This window comes from Protopterus annectens, chromosome 1.part1 (assembly GCF_019279795.1).
Source record: "Protopterus annectens isolate FY-2018-M chromosome 1.part1, PAN1.0, whole genome shotgun sequence".
Taxonomy (NCBI): Eukaryota; Metazoa; Chordata; order Ceratodontiformes; family Protopteridae; genus Protopterus; species Protopterus annectens.
Genome location: NC_056726.1, coordinates 1,670,478,444 through 1,670,500,943, shown reverse-complemented (window position 1 = coordinate 1,670,500,943; position 22,500 = coordinate 1,670,478,444).

The following is a 22,500-nucleotide window of genomic DNA, read 5'->3' as shown; positions in this document are numbered from 1 at the left end:
GTAGATCTATATATGTAGAGGTATACGTGTGTATATCTATCCATAGTGACATAGAGATAAGCATCTCCCTCTCCGTAGTACAAATGTATACATACAGATAAAGAATACATATACATACTCACATATAGATATATACATATGCAGACACCCATAGACCCATATGTTGTTGGAGATATATATATATATATATATATATATATATATATATATATATATAAATATATATATATATATATATATATATATATATATATATATATAAATATATATATATATATATATATATATATATATATATATATATATATATATATATATATATATATATATAGATGTGACTGTAAATATACACATGTATTTATCTAGGATATGATACAGCAGTTACAAATTACATATGTTCACAGGCCGTGCATATGGGGGTGAGGGGTCCAATAAACAAATGTGTAACACGTAGCAGCAACCCCCCCCACCCCCCCAGCTAGGCTGGTGAGACATACAGACACACAATAAAAGTAAACGCACCACTGCTTCCCAGACCACCGGCAGGATACTACCAGTGGGAGAGACCTGCCAGGTCTAGTCTTGAAACATAGACATCGATGTCCCTTTTGGGACATCCAAAAATTCATGATCATCGGAGTCAGTCCTAGTAATGATTCATCAAACCAAGCTGTAGATGTACATGGACCAGAAGGTTGTGCAAGCCTGATAACCCATGGGTCGACCCAATGTAAGACATGTGTCCCAACACATGGAGAGAGGGCAGTGTGTAGTGTGTGTTTATACCCCACCTGCACCTACAGTAAGGATGAGTGCTGTAGTGGAGTGGCAGGGGGGGGAACTATGGGTATGCAATTATGGGCCTTGGCATGCAGGTGTTGGTTGGTGCAGTCTTATTAGGACTGCCCCGGGGATGTAAGTAATATTCCAAAATGGGCATAGCTGATGACCATACCTCCAACCCCTAAGAGCAAATCCACTGGACGGGAAATAAACCATCGGGGGAACAAATAGTGACCATACCTCTGAACTGTCCCCGATTTCCAGGGACGTCCCTGATTTTGACTCAAATTCTAACTCTATCCCACTTAATCCCTCCTAAAGTTAGTGACTTTTGGAGGAAAGGTGGTGAATTACATGTAATGAATAATGACAACAATTAAGAGTTATAAACATCATTTACCTCAGAAAATGTGCATGAATTCATATGTTCTGAGTCTGTCAATGTGTCAGGTTAATAGCACTAATAATTTAAATGTGTCCCTGATGCTGTTATGATGTATCCCTGATCGAGTTGATATTTGTCCCCAATCATTTGAGAGGTCTGATAGGGACAGAAAGCACATATTCCTCTTACAACCTTAGAAAGATGATAGAATATTAGGTATGCAGTAGCATGACTCGGCTGAAGGATGTGGGTTCCAAAACCCAATTACTTGTTTGTATTGAAGAGTGTCAGTTCCCATGTATTAGGCTGACAGGCGCAGATTGTAAGAGGAACACACCAATAATATGAATCAAACTCTGGACAGGTCATTGATTCCGTACAGTCGAACGGCATGCTTTCTCCTATGGGCAGCCATTCCCGATACTGAAGGCATGTAATCCAATGTAATAGTCTTCACAAGGTAATACTCTGGGGTGTGAGTTTCATATGCAACACCAAATGCAGTGCATTTGCAAGTGCAGAAGCAAGCGGGTGTAAGCCTGTTTGGATGCCAGTATGCCAGTATTAAACTGGTGAAGCAATGTAGAGGCAAACTGAGTGTAAGAAACTGGTTAGCATTGCTTAGCTCCATGCAAACCCATGCACACCCACTCACAACTGCTTTAATGTGCCGTATTCAATGGCCTTGTTATGCCCAGTAACAAAATAAATGGCCTCTGCAAAGCTCAAAACCAGGATCCTGCAAACACAGCTAATGTGATTTATCACTAAGCCATGGCAGATATACAAACATCAGATGTTATCACAAACATATCCAGCACAGTCATTCAATAGTATAGGAAATGTATTCCATCATGTAGATGTATGTGTGTGTGTTTATGTCCAGATATAGATACATACAGATATATAGATATATCAAGAACATCCCATGTGACAACTAAGCATTACAAAGGAATGAAAAGGGAAACACCAGCAATGCCTGTATTATGTAGTGGTGTTGTCCTATGTAATATCAAACCCCCCTCAGATAGACATGTGTCATTAATACACGCAAACATTTGTACATTGGCCAAATACATCACTCTGTGAATTTTATTTACTTTAACACAACAGTTCCTGTCCAATCATTATGTGAGAACAGTACTCTTGCAAGGTGCTGTGTGCAACATCATCATCATGAAAAAGGTAAATGGGTAACCATAGAGGGACCGGTAGTGTCATGTGTACAATGGGGTCATCTGCATAACATGTACCTGGAACCTTTAGGAGTCATGTGCATACCGGGATTGTGTGGCTGAGAGACAGGGGTGAGGACAGCTGGAGTATGTTGTGATGCATATTAAAAGGGTTACATGTGTCCAGTGGACACGTGTGAAATGGACATGTATGTATGGGGAAAATGCTCTTCTAGGAACTGATTGACCTTTTGTTTCTGTAGGGAGAGAGTGGGATGTGGGGGAAGGGGAGTAGGTATGCTCATGGAGGACAGGTTGGGTAGGATGACAGACAAGACAGCATACAGGGTCAGTATATGACACATGTGGGGGGATACACCTTGGACGGGGAGGGGTGTTCAGTAGTCACAAGCCCATGAACCCCGAGATGGAAACAGTGGGACGGAGCCACCACTGCACCAAAACAGCCGCAAAGGTGGCAGTGCTGGGGGCTGTCTAGGATGGGCAGACTCACCCTGTAAATGTGACACTCTGCCCTCGAGCTGGCATAGCTGGCCTCAAAACCCCGTATTGAGCCCCCTATGCACTATATCCAGGACTGTATGACAGTGGACAATTTCCTGTCTGGTTCTGCTCCCAGGGGTGACAAGCCCATCCTCAGTGGCGGTTCCACCAGAACGTGGTACAGAGCCAACAGAGATGGAGGTCCAAGGCTGGGCCCCAGATGTGCTGGTGTCCAGTGCCATGGCCAGCTGAAGTGGGACAGGAGGTACTGCCGGGACCTCCAAACCCATACAGCCCATGTTGTTGCAGTTTTAACACAGATATGGCTTAGTAATAGTCAACAGCATTCAGGATTACTTATAACAGTATTCATTGATATGACCATCAACCCAACATGACAGATGGTATACATTTGCAGAGGGAGCACAACACATGCATATATACTGCATGACATCTGTACAAAGTGTAGAAGACTTGTGACTGCAGCTATGAACAATGGCCCATTATTGGCATGTCACTGAACCCCAGACAGTGACTGTCATACTACTGTTTTATGTGATATATGTCCAATCAGGGATGCGATGGTGGTAACTTTCATCACTATCACCATTTACTGACTGCAATCATCACACTATGCTCCTGCAGTTCACAGATGTGTGTTCAGTGAGTAAAACAAGAAACAAATGGTTCCACACACTGACCAGTCCACAGATGGCCCTACAGATGGGGGTTCCCTCACAAACAGAGCACTGTCTTGTCAGTTTTAAAACATGCAGAATAGCCATTACCACACACAACTTGTTAAACTGGCAGTAAGTAGTCTCAATGAAGCATAGCTGCACTTACATGCTGTAGTCATGTCTGGCATATCACCCTCCTATCTTTAGGCTATTTTCCACTGTGTATTATCTGTGATGCCATTTGCCAAACACCAGATCCAGGTTCCACTCACAGCGTCTGTCATGGGCAAACACCAACATGATGTTGCTAGATATTGTACTGTGTTTCCATGTGACTGGCTATGGGAACATCATCACAGCTGTTCCACATGCAATCAGCTAGAGGAGGACTGCAATAGGTGCAGAGGCCATCACCTGATCATGACCATCACTTACAAAACACAAGCTGCTCCTGAGCAGGTGTACAATTCCACATCCACCAGAGAGTGTGTGGGAGGGACAGACAGAAGGAAAGTACATCAGAGAAGGATTTGGAGATTAAAACCTAGCATCATCTGTCTCACACCTACCAGTACAGGGGTTCAAGCTCCTGACTGACTAGTCATTACTATTACAAGTGCTTGCAGTTACTCCATCTGCCACAAAGCTGACATGTTTGTGTGCTGTAAGAACATATATATGTGCTGGGGAGCGACATCACCAACAGAGATATAGTAGACATACATTAGGTGTAACACACATGGCTGTCCACATGAAAGGATGTCATTGTCAACACAACCACACTCTCTAATGGACTCGTATTGACACACTTTGCCAGGTCCATGAATAGACTTCCTAACTACTTAGTTTGCCACACTGCAGTAATGCACAGGTACTACATGCACCACAGCGGATATCCGGAGGTTCTGTAGGCTAGGGCATGTGAACGTGTCTGACATCAGTCAGTATGCCAATGGGAGTTATACTGGGTGTGACTGTGGTTGGGAGCATCATACCACACACGCAGACACAAGGTGCCTGTACTGACATTCATGTGTGCATTGCTTCATGGGTGTGTAGTGGTTGGCTGTGCAAGATGGCTGTACAAGACTGGGTGAGGGGTAATCCTTTGCATCACACCACCCGACAATGGTGTGCAGTATGGTACAGGGGTATAGTGTCTGCAATATCCCACACAGATGGGTATTGTATGAGCTGTCCTGACATCCTGGTTACCATTGTGTATGGCCATTGCTTTGCAATGCATGCTGTGTCTGTGTTTGATAGTTCTTGACATGGACATTGCCTGGGATGTGCACATCTCACAATAATGTACAGTGACATGCACAAGTGTACCTGGCTTGGCCGGCACATGTTGTGCACACAGACTGTTATCCTCAAATATGCCAATACTGGCCTGGTGTGGCAGGACCTGCTTATAGACAGCATGTTGACCCTATGCCTGCATTGATAGCATGATACAGGTATTCCCTGGTGTCAGTGGCATCAGTCCATACAGAGCATGTGTGTAAGGCATTGTATGGCCTCTGTGGACCACATTTGATGGCACTACATATGTTGCAGGCATCCAGTGGGGAACATAGGGAAGGCACATTGTCTGAAATTATGTGCCTATTGTACTGCTGGACAGGGTGCCATGCCCTCTGCAGCCCACTGAAATCACACCATGACTACTATCTGACATCAATGTGCAGGGTAGTAGCAACATAGCGGGATATTCTAGGGAAGTGTGTTTGTGTATGACACATGGGTTCAGAACGTATTCCGGGTAATAGTAGGGTTGCATACCTTGTTCACCAGGCCTTTTGTCAGATGTAGGGGTATGGCTTGCCAATACAGTCCCTTGGCTGATTGACATCTGTACTCCTCATAAGGTGGACATTGTGACATATAATACGGACACCATATAGGAAAACTACAAAATCCGTTCCCCAACATGTCCAGTGGTTAGACACTCACAGCCACCTCCACACAAACTGACTGTCAAACACACACACATATGCCTGCCCTGTCTTGGAATAGAACCCCTATCTAACTAGTTTATCACACTACAGCAATACACAGTTACAGCATGCGCTACGGGGATTAGTGGGTTACAGCACTCAAGAGGTGTATTACTAGGTGGGTGACATCAGCAGGAATGTCAAAGGTGGTTATGCAAATTGTAAAGAGTGTGTATGCTTCTAAAAAGCATTGCTACTTTATCAGGCAAACAGACACACACATAGTTGGCTTCTCTTGGAATAGAACCCCTACCTAACTAGTTTATCACACTACAGCAAGATGCAGTCACAGCATGCGCTACGGAGAACACTGGGTTACAGCACTCCCAGAGGTGTATATCTAGGTGGGTGACAACAGCAGGAATGCCAAAAGTGGTTATGTGAATTTTAAAGAGTGTGCATACTCTAAAAAGCATTGTTACTTTCTCAGGCAGACAGACACACGTGCACAGTTGACCTCTCTTGGTATAGAACCCCTACCTAACTAGTTTATCATACTACAGCAATACGCAATTACAGCACACACTATGGAGAATACTGGGTTATAGCAGTCCCAGAGGTGTATTTCTAGGTGGGCAACATCAGCAGGATTGCCAAAGGTGGTTATGTGAATAGTAAAGAGTGTGCATACTTTAAAAGCATTGTTTCTTTTACAGGCAGGCAGACACACACACAGTTGGCCTGTCTAGGAATAAAACACCTACCAAACTTGTTTAACCCACTACAGCATTATGCAGTTACAGCACGCACCATGGAGATTACTAGGTTACAGCACTCCCAGACATGTATTCGTAGGTAGGTGACATCAGCAGGATTGCCAAAGAAGGGCATTTCAAGTGTACTGCGAGTTGTACATGTCTGTTACCTGCGTGTACCCATTGTGTACTGTCACAAAAACACATTTATACCTGCTTACAACTGTCTTATGCAGTCCTAATTGACAGTATGAACAAGGCTTACAGGTCTTGAACCCTGGACCATGCCCACTGAGGTCACTGGACATACCGCTAAGACATCTGGTTTGCATGCCTGTTGCATGGAGTCTATAATGCACATCTTATTACAGGTATTCCACAGTACTGAAAACAAATGGACAGTCACTTTGTGTACATATGTACAGTACCCTTGAATGTACTGTACTCTGTTAAACAACAAAGACAAGTCTACATCTGTACAACTGTCATAATTACATATATATATATATATATATATATATATATATATATATATATATATATATATATGGGATGCGTACACACACACACACACGCACACACACACACACACACACACACACATAATTATGCATATACACAGACACAGCTATAGCTATATACATATATATATATATATATATATATATATATATATATATATATATATATATATACACACACACACACACACACACACACACACACACACACACACACACACACACACACACACACACACACACACACACACACACACACACACACACACACACACACACACACACATGTCTGAACACCCTTTGTGACACATAAGGCTTCCAAAGGAACTGTCGTGTACAAAAAACAGAGGCATCTCTTGTGTTATAACATTTAAATCTTAAGCAGTTCACCAGAGAAGGGATGGTTGTTGTGTATGTGGAGTTTGGGGTTGGAAATGATGGCTAATGTAATCTACCCTGGGGATTGTTGAGTTAGGGTGTGGGAATGATGGGGATGAACTTACACCCTAGTGACCACTTCTGAGTCACTGCTTGACAGTGGCTCAGGAAAATAACATACCCAACTGTAGTCGTGCTTGACTGTGTATTCTTTACCATTCCTATTTATGTAATACTTTGTAGACACTGGCCACCACAGATGGCTACCATGGTGTGCTAAAAGACATTACACGTGTATGCCTGGCTACAGGGTAGTCACACACATAAACATGCACACACTTGCCAGTATTTTGCATACATGTCTTGCCTATGTAAAGGTAACTAGTACAGTGGTATGCAGTTAGGGTATGTGCCACAGAACACATACAATTACAATTACACTTACTCTGATTCCACTTCTGAGCTGGGTGACATCACAGGACCGATTACTTGCAGTGGGGAGGGGGGAAGAGAGAGGTTTAGCAGTTGGCAAAGATAAAGGCCAGTGCAAAAGGAGGTATCTCTTTGGAATGCAGCAAAACCCACTGTCATGACAGGATGCAGATACAAATGCACACACAGAACCACACTCACGCATTTGCTGTAACACACACAAACACAGTTGCCAGTGGTGGGATCAGAACTCCTACCTATCTACAGATCACTATTACAGTACTACGTAGTTACAAGATGTGCCATAGAGATTACAAATTCCAAGGCAGACAGACTGCCCTTCTAAGATTTAGGACAACAACAGGGAGACTGACAGTCACAAAGTACATAGCTGTAAACCAGTGTGTTTAAAGTAGGTGTCCATTGCAACCTGTAAGCTCAAACAAGACACATCATCTGCAGGTAGGCCTGAGAGGTATAGTTGTATTACAACAGGAACCTGAACTGGAGTATGGCCATGTGTGGAATGGACAACTGCTATCACTATACAGGGTTACAGTGGCATGCTCATACACTTCGGAGCACAGGGCCGTTTGGGATGCACAATGACTACAACTACACAAGGTTATACTGTGCATGCTCATGCACTTAGTAACAAAGGGCTTGTTGGATGCACTGACTCAAATTACACAAGGTGGCTGTGGGTACACTCATACACTTAGTAGCACAGGGCTGTTTGGGATGCACTCTGATTCTAACCACAGAAGGCCACATTGTGCATGCTCATACACTTACATGTACAGAACACATTGTAATGGACTCCTATTGTAAACGCACAGGTTTACAGCTATGTACATCTTACCTGTCAGTATATATGCACATCATACTGGTTTACTACCTGATTCCTGTATGTGGCTCGCAAATGATATATCTGTGTCTGTGCTGTGTGATACACATGCATACATGTACATGAAGTACTGACATATATATGCTAAGTATACACATTCATGCATGTGTGGACATGACAGACAATAGGTTACCTGGGACACACCGGTGGATGCTACCTACAGCATGTGTCACACACCTTGCTGCTGTGAAAGGCATACATTGATAGCAGGTTGTGGACAGTGGCATTATACGTGGAACAGTGGCATGTGCAAGCATAATGTGTGAGCCACATTGTGTAATGGTACTGAGGTGCAGGTGTCAAGATAACCTCTCTCGGCTGTGTTAATAGTTGGAATTATTAGCAAGACTGCTACCCTAAGTATATCTCACATTGGTCATATACAGAGTTTTTGCTGCTGTCCATCACCGTTGAGGCATTTGCTACCAAGCACATTACTGCCACTCACAGTGATGTCATAGTACGAGTGGCAACTGCTAGACCAAAACAATTATCCAATATCCTGCTGTTATTATGAGGTTGTCCAGTGTCTGTCATTCTGGGCTGTCATGACTGAATGACAAGCCTTCAACACAGAGCACATGTATCCATGTTTCACATGTGTGGATAATACCTAGGTCGCATTTACCCATATAGCTGCATTCCAAGGCAAATGTCTTACTCCCAGAAGTAACACCCTGACACCTACAAGAAAATTGCATTAGATGCTTATGCTAACCAGTGCTAGATGTTTGGCTTTAGTAATCCATTTGCTCAATGTAGAATCTACAATGGGGAATACAGGCATCTGTGCAGTGATGAACACCTGGCAGAAGGCTCTCTAGTGCACAATTGCACTACCACCATATAACTCAGATCCAGACATGTGGGCCATAACAGTGGTATGGACCATTCCAGGTGGTGGTGTAAAAAAAGGCTACTCACATGTAAAGACCACTGCTCTGACATAGCTCATCACAGATGAGTCAGATACAGGTGACAGTGGCAAATGCTGCATTCTAGGTTGTATTCTCATATACATCCACCACCTTGTTCCTAGACTACCAACGCACATCTATATGTGGTATGACGGATCTACCTTACTAGATCGACATGTGAAAACAGCGAAAACGACTTCACCGACACCAGAAGATCGACAAGGCAGAAGACCGATGGAGGAAGACACCGATGCTGAGAACACTGCAATGGGGAAAGGATGTGTAAGTATGCGGTAGTGACGGACGTAAGGGTGCGAGTAAGGTAAGTGTGCGATGTTGACGGTGTGTAGGGGTAGGGGTGGGATAAGTGAGTTAGGGTTAGGGCGCGGGTTATGTAAGGGTGCGAGTAAGGTAAGTGTGCGATGTTGGTGGTCTGTAGGGGTAGGGGTGGGATAAGTGAGTTAGGGTTAGGGTGCGGGTTAGGTAAGGGTGCGAGTAAGGTAAGTGAGTGATGTTGGTGGTCTGCAGGGGTAGGGGTGGGATAAGTGAGTTAGGGTTAGGGCGCGGGTTAGGTGAGTGTGCGATAGTGATGGACCTTAGGGTAAGGGTTTGGGTTAGGGTTGTAGATAGTTGTGTATGTATGGGTTAGTGTTGGTTTGTAAAGATTTTGGTGTGCTTGTGTTGTGTGTGTGGGTTTTAAATATGGGATGTGTTTTGTTTGTTGGTATGATGTGTCCGGTGTATGCGGTATCATGTTTGTGCACTGTCGATCTTCTGGCGTCGGTGAAGTCATTTTCGATCTTCTGGTGTCAGTGAAGTCGTTTTCGCTGTTTTAACATGTCAATCTAGTAAGGTAGATCCGGTATGACATTATGGTAGACAACCAGATAACCCTCGATTGGTGGACTGTACCTAGGCCTACTTCAACTGTGCAAAGTATCCATGTACAGACACAGCTGCATAATGTGTTATGCAATGCAATAATACCATTGTTTGTAAGCAGCTCAGTTGTGCACATAGCAGGGTCCCTAGGATGTTGTCAGCATTAACACGGTCGACTGTTGCTGTACACCAGTAAACAACACCCTCATGGTTGGATATGACCTAACTGTACCTGCCCCAGATATTTACATCCCACACTCATACAACATAAATGACATTACCATAGCTTTTGTTATCCTTTCTACATATAGGTGACTACAGTCATTACACACATGCACATGGCAGATAGCATGCTAACAATACATATGTTTTTATATCTATGTTAAGAGAGGTAATATTCCCTCTCTACTGGTCACCCATGACACCTATCATATTATACAACACCCCATGTGGCATGTATGTCATTAGACATGTCCACCTAATGCAATGCCTACAAACATACCCAAATAACAGGATCATAGGACCTACACAAGGCCTGTATTGACAAACTTAGGGAAATCCAGCTTTGCTCTGTATGTTCCTGTGTAGTCACAGGTGATATGTTCATGACATGTGCAGCCATGTGTGGTCACAGCTCCTACATATACCCCATGCCAACAATTGCAAGCCATGCATGCTGTGTGCTGTCTGGACATTAACCTTAGTACCACAATAGCTGGTACATGCTGGGGTGAGATGTTTACAAGCCACAGACCTCACACATTCTTGAATGAGTGTACTGCATAGCTCTAACACAGCACATTGCTGACACTCTTCCAGTAAATATGAGATGTGTGTGGCAAATATGATGTGCTCACTGTTGACTGTTACAGTGCCCTGGCTTCACCATGGCACTGACAAATAACAGTTTGTAGGAGCATGACATGAATAATGCTGTGTGTGTCTTGCTGATATGTGCTGTTGTCATATATGTACACATGGCTACTCGGTGAAGGTGGTGGTGTCCTACCAGTACATGAATACAATATCCATTATGGTGTAATGCTTGGCTATGTTTCACACATGGCGTGGGGAAGGTGTGGAATGTATCCTCTTGACCTGCTAGTGCACTTACTGTTGTAGACCGCATATGTGTACATGTATTGATGTTTGTGTAGATTCCATGTGTGTGCAGTGTCTGATGTCTAAAGGTGACTGTTGTCTTAGTACATCATGCTGTTGCAATACAGCCTCAACATTGCCAAATGTATATGGTGATTTGCTCTAAGTACAGTAAGCCGTACATGAGGTATGGACAGATGTTTGGACATGACTATTAAGTGGTGGGGCTTCTTTGCAGATGAATGATTACTGAGGACAGCTCACTGTTGTGTTACAACCATTCCTACAATAACCTGTGTAATTGCTAAGGTCAGGTTTTGTTAATTGAAGTGGAAGACAGACAATGTAGAATGCTGTAAGGGTGACACTGAAGGCAAAGCTCATGAAAACCTGTAACAGTAATACCTCTCCTGTGTATATATTGTGCATATATCAGCAGCTGGCAAAGGAAAGAGTCAGTAAGCTTTGTACTGGATGCAATACTGCTGTGAGTCTGTAATACCTATCATGAGATAGGCAGGTGTTTGATTCACAGTACTGGCACGTGTGGGTGTGTGAGTGTCCATATATGTCACGTATGGTCAGGAATACATCCCACATATTTTCACTCTCCGGAACACTGTTGTTGACACCAGTACATCGTGAAGTGTAGAAAGAAAGGCATAGGGAGGTGGTTGAACCTCACACATGTAAAGTGTCTGTGTGTGTGTGACATAGGTGTATATCTTTGTGAATGCCACAGTGTGTGTGTGTGTGTGTGTGTGTGTGTGTGTGTGTGTGTGTGTGTGTGTGTGTGTGTGTGTGTGTGTGTGTGTGGCTGTTCGTGTGTATGGTTGTCCGGTCCCTGGAGTGAGGCTGTATTTTACCATAGTGAAATGTTAATGCCCCCTCCCCACATCCACTCAATGCAATCTAGCATCCCTGTTGATATCATCAATTGTAGATGGGCATTCTAACCGCCAGTTAACATGTACACCCTGGAGTGTGACCTGTTGTTACATAGCCTACTGATGGACCCCCACCCTCCCCACATGCAATCACTGCACTGTAGTATCCCTGTCGATGTCCTCGATCTTAGGCCATTCCGACTACCTGTATATGTGTAATATCTGTGGCGTGTCTTTTAATTGCGTAGTACTATAATGATGATATGCACATAAGCAGGGGTTCTCATCTGAACACTGGCAACTGTGTGTGTGTGTGTGTGTGTGTGTGTGTGTGTGTGTGTGTGTGTGTGTGTGTGTCAGAGTGTGTGTTACTGTATCTGTGAATCCCTGAGTATGTGGGTATGTCTGTGTTTGCATGCTGTCATGGCAGTGGGCATTACTGCTTCCCAATAAGAAGCCACTATTTCCACTGGCCTTACCCTTGTCATCTGGCATACCACTCTTTTACCTCCTCCCTGCTCCAGGTAACTATACCTGTGATGTCACCCACTATGGATGTTACGGCTCTGAGCACAGTAGCTTACTACGCAGCTATCATGCTCTTGGATCATTAGAACAGTAAACATAATTTAAACATGGGAGAATATAACTGTGATGTGGAAGCTACAAAGTGCATGCAGGTATTGTCATATTGACCTGTGGGTTTTCAACATGTACATATGGGACACTAACCGCAAACAACAACATCCCATGGCACATGAAACTACACCTGAAAGAGGAAGGCAGAACATCAAGATGAACACGCTGTTAGTGTTGTTACACATGATACATACTGTCAAATGTACAAAATGCATTCTAAAACTGCAATACATGGTATGTCTGCTGCCTGTCAACACTACTCAACAATATTAATCTACAATTGTCAACCTAGTATGTTCACCCTGTGCATCAGACCATATGAGCCTGTCCCTGCACCGATGGTGTGGATGACAGGGATGCGGCACAGGCATCATCATATGCACAGGGTGATAATGTTTGCCCGAGGCCTAGGCTGCACCATTGGATGACATCATGTGTGTGTGTTAGGGCCTGTGATATCATTGGGCATGTGTGTGGATGTTATGCGTGTGTGTGTGTGTTGAGGTGCCCTACATTTGTTTCCGGTGTATGTGTATATGCAATGCACACAGGTCTGGCATGTGGCTGGCCTATACAGGGGTATTATTGAAAGCTGCAGACTGTACAAGGCAGGTTTCACAGTTCACGGTGTCCGGCCACGTGACCTGTGCCTGCCAGGGGTTGCACGGGCACAGCAGAGGTTCAGATTGGGTAGTGTCTGATGACACATGCCCATGGGAATCGTGTCCCTGTTGGGACCATCCAGGACCACGTGCACATGGCCGGCTGTGTCCTGGTGTGGACTGCACAGCACCAGCTGCACTGCTGCTGCTACCGCCACTATGGGAGCGGGTATGTGCAGTAGCATGTTCACGTAGACTTTCAACAGGTGATGTAGCTGAACTACATCCACGTGCCCGATGCCTCACACCCACCAGATGTTCCAGCACAGACATTCCACGCTCAAGAATTGACATGCCATGGTCAAGGACTCCCACCATGTCACCCAATCATCTATCCAAAACAACTGCAAGATGATGGTGAGCATTTGCAAGTGCCTGGATGTTGTCAGTTAATGAATGGACAGCAGCCCTCTGAAGTCTCAGACCTTCTCTGTTTTGCCATTCAGCACATGCCTGTGCCTCCATTACAGCCTGAAACATGCATCTGGTGACTCCAGCTGATATGCTTTGTCTCACAGGGGCATGTTGGCCAGTGGTCCTCCTACGAGCAGCACTGGGCACATGCCTGTGTGGACATCACCAGTCAGGAGACTGGGATCATGGTGTGCAGGCACACCTTCCATAGTCTCTACACTTCCCTGTTCCATGCTACCATCTGCCAACTGTCCTTCCTCTATGGCCAGTGTTAATGGGGTATGTGTAGGCAGGGGAACTGTGTGTGAGGATGAGGGGGAGACAGGTGGAATGGCAGCCAATGGCACAGATTCAGTCCCTGACAACCCTGCCTGTGCCTCAATCATACTATCATCATCACTGCTAGAGTCTGTGGGGACACTAACATCAGGTGAATCGCAGGAGGACGATGCACCTACATCAACACCTGTGAGGGGAAGACAAGCTCTGTACATTACAAGTTATACCAGACACATACACATACACACAGACAGACACACACAGACACACACACAGACACACACACACAGACACACACACACACACACACACACACACACACACACACACACACACACACACACACACAGAAAGACACACACACACACAGACACACAGACAAACAGACACACACACAGACAGACACACACAGGCACACACAGACACATACATGCACACACACATAGATAGACACACAGACAGACACACACGCACACACACACACACACACACACACACATATACACAGACACACAGAAACAGACACACAGACACAGACACACACGCTACATGCAGGTGATATGGCAAATGGCATTCAGCTTAGACAATTACAGTTTCAGCTTAGACAATTATAGTGGTAGTTATCATACATCCCTGAGTTGCACACAACAGCATGCATGTGTTATAGTAGACAGCATGCACCTTACACAATTATAGTGGTGGTTAGCATACATATTTGTATTTCACCATCTGTGTTAGTAGCCTGTGCCCCATACCTGCAACACAATGCATGCACTTTGCACTGTTGCACCGCACTGCCATGGTGTCTGCAACATACATCACATGTTAGCAGACCATCGCTGACCTTTATACATCAGCCACTGATGCTTTGTGTTGTCCACTGCCCCTATGTGTGTGGACATGAGCAGTAGGGTATGTCGACTGTATACTATGTTTGCCTGAGCTTGTATATCTCTCCCAAAGCAGTGCATGTTCAACATTATTCCGCCTACCCCTGAGCTGAGTCTAGACATTGTGCATGTGGCTGTACACACGTTTGACATGGCTATTGGCTATCCCTACTTTGCAATGGTGCCACAGACCAGCACTGGTTTACAGTACACCGGTCTGTTGTGTGGCGTATGACCATGCCAATCACATGTAGTATGACATGTCTTCTGCTGATGTGTTGAATAACATGCATACATGTGTAACACAGTGCTGTGCTTTCCAATCTACAGTATGGTAATGGTGCCCCAGTGCAGGGACGTGTTATGCAACATGGGCCTACAGCTGATGCAATATTGTCTGTCCACCCTACAAATATGTAGGGACATACTGCAAATTGAGCTGATGTGCATAGCCATTGCAGGGCATCATGTGGCTTCACAATTGCCATACAGTGTGAACTATTGACACAGTTCATAGCCATGACTATGTTCACATATAATACATATCTAATGTGGAATGTGACCCACGTCACTGAGGTGTATACACACTAAACCCTAATGTAGAATGGGTGACACAGGTCACAAAAAGGTATACGGATGACAACCCTGCACATCTGCAACTATATTACTGATGCCTGGCAACTATGCCCTCACATGGCTAACTTAGCAGTACTCTATGTCCAACATGCCATCTGTGTACCTCACACACATGAGGAGCAGGCATGACCGTGATGTCTGATTCCAGCAAGGTGAATGTACTGTATCTGTGGCTTGGTGTGGTTGTTTGTGCATGTTGTGTGACACATGATTGTGTCATTTACCCACTGAGCTGTGTTTAACATTTCCTTTATGATTGTATTTGGATACTGTACAGGTGAATGCTTTCATGTCATGACACACTCAAGGTGTTCGAGACATGTTATGTGGTGGTTTCATGTTATGCCTACACAAGCTGTGCACAGGCCTGTATGATGTTTAGTGTTTCACATCTGCAATATCACCATTACACAAAGGCCATAGTTGAATTGTGTCGAGCCAACGTATAACAGGGTGTACACACATGTACATCACTTCTACTGTGTGTGTTGCTTCATGTCTCTGTCCATCCTCCATGACCATGTGTACACATGTTCTGTCCAATGGTTGTGATGGTCATCTTATTTCACATGTCAGTGTTATCCCATATGACATACTCCCATAGATGTCATATGCTCCACTGAGGACAGGGTTATGCAGACAAAGGTTGGTATGTATGGGATGTGACACATGTTTTGCAGGATAGTTGAGTAGTGTTGCAGTCAGTCCTCTATATGTCATGGACATGTCAGATAGCACATGACATTGTGTGACATTCATAGCAAGGGTAGAATCTACAAGGGTGTACCCTGTGGGCCGGTCATACTCCAGCTCCAGCACATTTAGAGTGTGTGCACACATATGCTCTCTGTACAGTACTGTTCGTATTCACAGCATGTGTAATGCTGACATGTAGTACCTGTCCCTGCAGTGAAACACACCTCCAATATTGTATTCACTGTTGTCCACACATCTGGCAATGGCAGTTTGGAAGGTTTAGTGTAGGTGTTTCATATAGTCTTCAATGGTTTCACACGCGTAAACAATGTGATGCATTGCAGGTCTGACCAGTGTTCATTAACAGGACCACCATAAATTATGTGTATGTGTGTTATGGCAGATAGCATGCAATTAATATGTTCCATGCATTATCAAGCCTAGTAAATAATAGCAATCTCACCTGATACAGGTTGCTGTCACTGCAAAATGTCAGAGGTACCTAAACAGGAGTGTCATAGCAGTAAGATCATTATCCACACCTGTGTGATAGCTACAGGGCACAATGTCTATGATAGCACATAAGCCAGTATAATACACTATACTATGGAGTATGCACATCTGTGCATACATAGAGTAGCAGACTATAGTATGTGGCATGTGTGAATACATGCCTTGCGTATGACGTTACATTACATATTGTACAGTAACACATGTAACTATGTGAAATATAGTTGTGTTATATGTGCAGCAGTGACTTACCAGGCAACTCCAGGCTCGGTGGTTGAGAAACACCCACCTCCACAATACCAGCTAACGCTTGTGGATGGAGGTCTGCAGGTGTCCCCAGGTTGGCCAATAGCTCCTCTGTACATGTGAGTGGGGGCTGGGTGAGTGGCCCCCCCACCTGTTGCACCTTGTTCTCTGGCGATTGCATTAGCATGCTGTTTCGCCCATCTTATGAGGTCAGTGCAGTGTCAGCGCACCTGCTGATAGGTGCGATTGTGACCACCAGCATTATTTACCCTCCTGCAGAGTTCCTCCCGCAGGGCATCCCACTGCTGTGCATCCCATGGCACATGGCTGAAGAGTGTTGTATGGTTGTCAAGGAGGTATGGGATGATGACCTCATCCTCCAAATGACTGTACACCAGCAGTCTGCTACGTGGCATACCTGGAAGACATAATGATGGAGACAGGTCACAGTAACTCACAGAGAAGAACAGAAGTATAGCTGAACATACATGTGTATCACATTTATTAAGATTACAAATATGTCTTTACAAATCTACATGACACTAACACCACTGACATGTATAAGTCACACACATTTGACACTTACTGGTGATGTGATGTTATTACCATATATGTGCGTGTTGTGTGATGACATTGCTCATACACCATGTGGATGTTGTTTTGACGTGGGCATGTCTGTTTGCCTGAACTGGTGTCTTTACCTATTAGCACATGCCTGGATGTGTTCACATTAATTCAATCAACCTAAATGCTGTGTATATGTCACATATATAGTCAAACATAGCCATTAGGGACATGACCTGTGACCTTGCAGAATTGCAAGCATGTATGTGTTTTGCCATATACATCTACATGGCACTGTACAGCTGTGTAGCATCCTGCCATGTATTGCCTGTGTTGCACATGTGTAACACATGGGACAATAGCTAGCCTGATGGTATTTGCAGGGTTGGATATCAACTACAGCATGTATGGTCATAATGATCTAGTAGGCTATATGCCCTGTGCCATTTATAAGCCTAGGCAGACAGGTTACCTAGCTGTAGGCAACAGACAGGTGGATTTCAGTGGCCAGTTCAAGCAGTGCCACAGAAGTGATCCACAGGGTTACTGATATATTTGGCATGTGGTCATCACACCATGTCAAAGAGAGGGGCGATGTGTAGCTTTGCTGGACAGGGATGTATAGTATGGCAAGAGTATGTTAAGTTTATGGGACAGAGATCTGTAAGGCATATTGTGATCCTTGTACTAGAAAGGTGGATGTCCATGAAGTATGTGTTTATTTGGGATCAGGATGTGTTAAGTGTAGCATATCCAACACCTCTGGGGTGGACATGACTTTATGCAGAGTAGGCTGCATGCTACATAGTGCAGCTAGGGATTGAGAAGGGCAGTGTAGGCCATCTACACATGGGCAATAACCCTTAAAGGAAATTTGTGATCTATTATGGGTCACATGGGTGTTGAGCATGGCTGAGAAATTATCTCTATATTCCTGGATGGCACCCTGTCATGATTAGGGGTGCCACATATGACTACCTGTCTGGTGTGGTGAAGTAACTATCAAAGGAAAGAGTACTGTCCAGCTGTATCCCATACACACAGTTGCCATTATGTTGACCGTTGCCTAGGTGGTAGTTCATGGGTACAGGGTTTGTAACATAGGGGATGACAATGCAATACTTAGCTGTCAGATTGTGGCCATATGTCACACATCACACCTCTGACACATTAAGGCCCTTCTGTATGTTGAATGCAGCACACATTGAGTCGACTATTTCTCCTAGTTCATAGTCATTTGCAAACATCAATAGGCTGATGTCTTCTGTGTTAGTCTGTGTTGTATAGATAACAAAGAGGGAGTGTACCAGGAATGAACCCTGTATTACTGTGGCTGGCACTGGTTTGATGTGCGTGTATTAGTCAGACACCTTTTGTAGTGTTGGTTCTGCCAGCAGTCCAGTTGCTAACCACTCCAGTGACATAGGAATATACACCTAATTTACTGAGTGTAGCTTGAACACAGTATGGGTGATGGTGTCCTATGACCTGGCAAGGTCATGCTATGCAGTGTAAATCAACCCTACTGTCATCTACATCTGTACCGAGTACATCAAATACATTGATCATGGTTCATGGCCTTACAGACCAGACTCAGCAGTGCAGTTGTGCACTATTTCTCATTATCAATGGTGTCTCCCCCTTTGTGGGGTGTGATAACTGTTGCTGTGCACCATTCGGTGTGTACACAGCCTGACATGGAGCTATGATTGAACATGATGTGTATATGGATAGCTGAATGTTCTTACATTTGTGTAGGATACACCCTGGGATGTTGACAGGTCCCATGAAAGCTGTATGTATGGCTTTCGAGAGTGCAGCCTGTACCTGCATAGTCGTTATTACAGGGGCACTGTACTGCACATGGATATATTAATAAGTGTACTTGTTGGGGTGGGGGGAGGTGGGAGTGGGTTTAGGTCTCCAAAACCCTATCTGGATGAAAGGGTGCTATTTCTGTAGGTGCAGTACTTCCCATGCCATAGTGCTGTGTAGCATGGCAGTTCTTGTCATTGCCATTATGATTAATGACACAGCTATAGAATGCTCTGTGCTTGGCCTCATAATATGTGGCTGATTAGTTTCACAGTAGCTTTGTGTGGTTTTATATGGTGTATCTGCATCTTACTGAGGCTGACCAGGGATCACTTACACTCATGTGTGCTCACTCTTGCAACTGTTACTTTCTGTGGTACAGTTTAAAACATGGTACCACCAGTTTGCCTTCTTGTTTGTGTAGGGATGAATCCTGGTTCTGTTTCAATGGCACAATTACTGCACATATGTGACTGCTTAAGGTTCATTTGTGTAGGAGACAGCATTTGCACATGCATTGTCCATCTGCATGGGTGCCATGACAGTCACCACTCTGCTCTTAGGAAACATAACTTTGGCATTGGAGACTAACTATGTGTAGCATACTGTTAGCCCTGTTTGTGTGACTACTGTGATTCAGGTCAGTAGGGTCGATGGAATCCAACATGCATTGAGTGCAGGTGTTGGTACATGAGGAGTCTTCACAGTTCATAATGGAATAGTTGAGAGCAGCCATTATTATGATTATGTCTCAGACCTAATATTCCCCATTACAGCACATTATGACAGTTGGGAAATCTGCAGCATGGTGGTAATCTGTCTCAAGGTGAAATTTGAATTCCACTTTGGCACAAAGATAGGTGCTCAGCATAAAGCATCTGAAGTTATGCAAGTGCAACTAGCGTGTGGGTGTACTGGTGGGTGATCTGTTGCAAGGTGCAATTTGAAATCCACTTTGGCACAAAGGTAGTTGCTCAGCATAATGTATCTTAAGCTATGCAAGGGCAACTAGCGTGGGGGTGTACATATCCTTCAGGAATATGGACACACCTGCGGCCCATGTTTTCCAATAAAGGATAATGGGCAAGAAGTGAGGTATGTGTTATAACATGGTCATGCAGGTGTGCTCTCCAGAGCATTGAAACATGTCTCAGCCACTGCACAGATATGCTCTCCATGTTAGGGATTGACATATGTGTGTCTGTATAGTGTTTCTGACATGTATCATTGTGTAGTGAGACCCACAGTTTATTGCTTGACTGTCCCTGTAACAGCAGTGGACCTTTACTTGAACTGTGCATGAAGGCACTATAGGGGAAGCATGAGCCCTAGGCAGTATCCAGATTCATAGGGGTGACAGGTGCAGGCCCTGTTTGGCAATGTATCATTGTCTGTCAACCATGTTATCCCAGGCAGACAGATACTGGATACCCTTTGACTTGCACCACTACACTAGACAATTGTGGAATCCAATCCCTTTGTCCCTGTACTGCAGTATCATTCTGGCCAACGGCAGAATGCTACCCAGGCCTTGGGACATACCTGAATGGGCTACAAGACCTGACAGTTCCTACATGTGTTTCCATACAGTTCAGGCTACTGCATCACAGGTCCTGTACAACAACATGGAATACGCCAGAGCCATGTATATAGTTCAAAAGGTAGTCTGAGTGTATGGGTATGTGGCTAATCATATCAGACAGGCAGCTGACAGTATGTATGCCCTCGTATAGGTTTGTGTGTAACATAGTGCTAGAGTTTGCATTCACAAATGAGTACTGTTGGGCATGTTTCCAGCCACATGTTCTGAGGTGTGGCACAATTATGCAAACTATGTGATACAGTTTGTGTATTTAGGTGTCTGTCTCTTCCTGCTTGGGGGGGGGTCACTTGTTTGGCCAGATACTTAGACTCATCTGTGCATGTGTGTGATTTCCGGTAGTGTGTGTGGGTGTCCTTACTGTGTTCTGGTAAGGGTATGTGTTGGTTGTGCTGATGAGCTGCATGTGTTAACCTACACCTCATGACTGTCCAGTCCAGTCATGGCTGTAGACTGGGCTGCCTTCCAGCTTACCCCTGTAGCTGCATCCCAAATAATGTGTGGGGCATGGTGTTAGATGGGTTTGGCAGTGTACATGGCATAGAGATGATATTCCCCCAGGATGGCCACATACACAAAGCTGACATTAGTAAACACCAGTAGCTGACTAGTGGACATGCCTGTATGAGCATTCAGTACTACAAGTACCAAGTACTGTATTTAGTTTATGTATTGATTATGAAGATGTTTTAGACAGTGATGCTCAGATGTAAATATTTGTGTTATGGACATGACAACACTGGCTATTACAGAAACATTGTAGCTACCTTTAGCGGCAATTCTCCTCTGAGGAGCACATCACATCCTGTTAGTTGATTACAGATGATGCAAGTGTCTACGGGTCTGTTTCCTTCTCAGAGTATATACTCACATATCCACCAGGATCAAGAGCTCTGGTGGGCACAGACACCCACTCTCCAAACAGAGTCATGTATCAATAGACTCTGATGCCACTATCAACATGATCAGGATATAATCAGATAGTGCGTGCCATCACCTATGATGCAGCTATTATACATGGGCAGCTGTCTCCTACATCTTACACTCCTACTACAGATGTTACACTGGAGTTAAAGATGATATGTAACCTGCTTCATTACCAGTGCTGTGCACTACCTTACATACAGTATGTATAGCAGCTGGTAAGTTGGCAATGAGAGGTTGGGCTACACAAACCTGGTAGTTCAACCAGTGTGTCTCTACTCTCAATATCCACTCTATGTAGGTGTGCACATAGCCATTTGGCCCAGCCCTGTAACAAGGGTCACTACACATTTGCATAACATGTACACATGCACA